The sequence below is a fragment of the Lontra canadensis genome, unplaced genomic scaffold (genome assembly GCF_010015895.1).
Source record: "Lontra canadensis isolate GAN:19392208 unplaced genomic scaffold, GSC_riverotter_1.0 scaffold24, whole genome shotgun sequence".
Taxonomy (NCBI): domain Eukaryota; kingdom Metazoa; phylum Chordata; class Mammalia; order Carnivora; family Mustelidae; genus Lontra; species Lontra canadensis.
The window spans coordinates 16,526,176-16,530,747 of record NW_022631018.1 but is presented as its reverse complement, the minus strand read 5'-3'; positions in this window follow the sequence as shown (position 1 = coordinate 16,530,747).

Here is a 4,572-nt window from a genome sequence, read left to right as displayed (position 1 = left end):
CCAGCCAGCCTTATACAGAAAGTTGATTATCTCTTCCTTCTTATAACCCACAGAACATCAAATCCGCAGTATTCAGATATTGTTATAAAATGTAGCTACTTTATAAACTCAAATTTCATTTAGATTTGAATTATCCAAAAAAAAAAAAAAAGGCAAGATGAGGCTTGAAAATTGTCATCTACCAGGAGGAATAGTCATGTAATATTCACTCTTCCTATTACAGGGGCTGGGGAAACTCCTGGAAGTTATAGTACAAAGTAATTTTATCTGTTCCACTAAGAGTGAAATGAGAAAAGAGCTAAGACTTATAGCAAAATAATAATAATTGCTACCTGTCCAGTCTATCAGCATGTTGTTTATAGGCTACAAAGAAATGTATGATTCATTGTTAATCTCTTTTATCTCTTATACTTGCTTGAAATGTTTCCCTGGCCCATAACTGAAAAGTAATTTGACCCACCTTATACATAATCTAGAAATGTCATAGAACAACCGCTACCAGCGTCCTTATAGTCAATCTCAGTGTCATAAGTCATTTTAATGATATCATTTGTAAGGTGGGTCAACAATGCCACTCATAACAATTAAAGTATCAAAATTTAAAAAGTTATTTTTAAATAATTAAATTAGATACTATGTAACTATTACTCAGATAATAATATACTATCAGATGTACTTTTTTGAGTAGAAGTGAAAGGATGTGTTTCCAGCTATTAAATAGGGAATTCCATGTAAACATCAGGATATATTATCTGTGCCCAACCCCCAGTATGAATATTGCCATGAGTTTGTCTTCCAGGTGAGTAATATTCAAAATGGGCATATCACATGTTGTGAAAAAAGTTTTGACTCCCTAGGATGAAAGAGAGCAAACAGAATGAAAGTCACTAGTTTAATCTCATCTGGGCCAGTACAGATACCAAAGGAAGAACTTTTCTAGAGACAGACAGATCCTGCTAACTTTACCCAGCAAGTAAATTCTGGATCACCCACAGGAAAATGGCAGAAGCAAAAATAAAACCTCTCTAAAGCATTATACTGATATCTGAGGCTTCAAACTACTCCTATTTCTTTTCTTTCAAATACGATTTTGAGCACTCAGTTTAAAATGAGCACATGGAGGGGCACCTGAGTGGCTCAGTCAGTTAAGCAACTAACTCTTGATTTTAGCTTGGGCCATGATCTTGGAGTCTTGAGATTGAGCCCTGCATCCATGCTGGGTATGGAGTCAGCTTGGGATTCTCTCTCTCCTTATCCTCTGGCCCTCCCCCTGTGCTTCCGCTCATGTGCACGCACGCTCTAAGAGAAATAAATGAATAAATGAATAAATAGATAAACAAAAATGTGTACATGGAAAATAGACATGATGGGTATCTATCCACCCCCCCAAAATAAGTAAATAACCATAGAATAAACCCACAATAAGAATTATAGACATGCATCCTAAGATAATCATGTTTGTTATGTTAACTTACAAAAGCCAAGCTTCAGAATTTTGTCAAGGATACTAGAAATAAATACTAGAAACTAAAAATAATGCAATATATAAAAGAATCAAATAAAAATTCCAGAACTCAACATTACAATAGTCAAAATTGAGACCTCCCTAGATGGGTTTATCAACTAATTAGACACAGAAGAAGAGAGAATTGGTAAATTGGATTATATTAAAAGAAGTTATGCATAAGGAAGCACAAAAAGGCAAAAAATAAAAGTAAAGATGAAAGGGTAACAGCATGGAAGACTAAACAATATTTGGAGAGGTAGTAGCTGAGAATATTCTAGAATTGATTAAAGAAACCCAGTGATTCCTTACTGGGATACACAATCTTTATATATTTACAACTTAGTGAGATCCCAGAAAACCAAAGACTCAATTTAAAAGGTAACAATTGTAGATTGGATTTTTAAAATATTCAAATGAATGCTGTTCCCAAAGCCCACATTAAAAACACACAGATCCAAGATAGCTGAAATGGAAAGGTTGGAAAAGGTATAATATGTAAATACTACACAAATACAGAAAAGTAACACTGATATCAAGCAATTAAACTTTAAGACAAAAATCATACCTTGAGATAAAGATTCCTTCATTATGATAAAAGCTTTGTTTTGCCAGTAGCATATAGCAATTTAATTTTAATTTTAATTTTTTAGAGAGGAGGGGATGAGAGGGAGAGGGAGAGAAAGAATCAAGCAGGCTCCATATTCAGCATAGAGCCCAACACGGGGCTCAATCTCATGACCCTGAGATCATGACCTGAGCAGAAATCAAGTTGGGTGCACTTAACTGACTGAACTACCCAGGAACCCCAGAATATAGGCATTTCAAATGTGGATTGTTTCATGTAGAGAGAAACTCTTGAGGAAATAGACAAATACTAATCAAACATGAGATTTTTTAACACACCTCTTTCAGTAATTGACCAAATGAGCAATCCAAATTTTGAACACATGATTACTAGATTTGACATAACAAATATGTATAGGAAATTGCACACAGGAACTCAGAGCACACTTTTTTCCCCACACAGGCAAAGAAAAGCATTTATACAGATTTACCTTTTCTGACCATAAAATGAGCCTCAACTAATTTCAAAAGTTTAAAGATGCATAGAGCATATTCTCTGACCTCAGTGAAATTTTGCTAAAAATGAGTACTGGTAGGATAACTAGGAAATTCCATCTACTTAAAATGGAAGAAATATATTGCTATTCCATTGAACTGTGGGACTAGCTAAAACAGTAGGGCAATCATTCAACTGGTAGGAAAGAAAAGAAAAGAATAAAACACTGTCATGATGACTATGGTGGGGAAAAAACACAAAAGAAGCTAGAGGTTGTGATTATTCATAAGAGTTTAGAAATGTTGCTAGATATAAACTCAACAAACAGAAATAAATTGTATTTCTATATACCATCAATAGCAGAAAATGAATTTAAGATATCATTTACAATAAAATGAGAAACAAAACAATAATTATCTAGAAATAAATCTAAGAAAAGAAGAGTGAAACTCCTTTCATATTTTGTATAAAACTGTAGAGACTTTGGAGAAGACCCAAACAAATGGAGAGACAGCCATGTTTCTGGATTGAAAAACTCAAATGTGCTAAATATGGTATGCTTCTCAGATAGAAATCCTCTCAGTTAAAAAAAAAAAAAAAATCCCAGCAGGGTTCCTTGGTTTTGGTTTTGGCTCTTTGTTTTTGTTTTTGTGGAATTCACTGATTCGTTCTAAAACTTAGATGGAAATGCAAAACAAATAGTCACATAGATTATTGAAGAAGGATGAAGCAGGCGAAATTCTTTAAGATATCAAAGCTTATTTCCTGGGCGCCTGGGTGTCAGTAAGTTAAACATCTGGCTTCAGGTCAGGTCATGATCTCAGGGTCTTAGGATTAAGCCCTACATTTGGGTTCCTGCTTAATGGGGAATCTGCTTCACCCTTTGTCCCTCTCCATGCTCCTGCTCTCTCTCTTTTATTTACTTATTTATTTTGTTTATTTATTTATCATTAACATATAATGTGTTATTTGTTTCAGGAGTACACATCTGTGATTCATCAGTTTTACACAATTCACAGCACTCACTATAGCACATACCCTCCCCAATGTCCATCATGCAGCCACCCAATTCTTCCCATCACCCTCCCCTCCAGCAACCCTCAGTTTGATTCCTGAGATTAAGGGTCTCTTATGGTTTGTCTCCCTCTCTGGTTTCATCTTCCCTGCCTTCCCCTATGATCCTCTGTCTTGTTTCTCAAATTACTCATATCACTGAGATCATATGATAATTGTCCTTCTCTAATTGACTTATTTCATTTAGCATAATACCCTCTAGTTCCATCCATGTCATTGCAAATGGCAAGATTTCAGGGCTTTTTAATGGCAGCATAGTATTCCATTGCATATATGTCTATCACATCTTCTCTATCCATTCAACTGTTCGTGGATATCTACACTCTTTCCATCATTTGGCTATTGTGGACTTTGCTGCTACAAACATTCAGGTGCATGTGTCCATTCGGATCACTACATTTGTATCTTTAGGGTAAATACCCAGTAGTGTGATTGCTGGGTCAGTCATAGGGTAGCCCTATTTTCAACTTTTTGAGGAACCTCCATACTGTTTTCCAGAGTGGATGCATCAGCTTGCATTCCCACCAACAGTGGAGGATGGTTCCCCTTTCTCCACATCCTCTCCAATACCTGTCAGTTTCCTGACTGGTTAATTTTAGCCATTCTGACTGGTGTGAGGTGGTGTCTCATTGTAGTTTTGGTTTGTATTTCCATGATGCCGAGTGGTGAGCACTTTTTATGAATCTGTTGGTCATTTGGAGGTCTTCTTTGTGGACATGTCTGTTCATGTCTTCTGTGCATTCCTTGATTGGATTATTTGTTCTTTGGGTGTTGAGTTTGATAAATTCATTATAGATTTTGGATAGAAGCCCTTTATCTGATATGTCATTTGATAATATCTTTTCACATTGTCTTGGTTGTCATTTGGTTTTGTTGACTGTTTCCTTTGCTGTGCAAAAGCTTTTGATCTTGATGAGTCCCAATAGTTCAT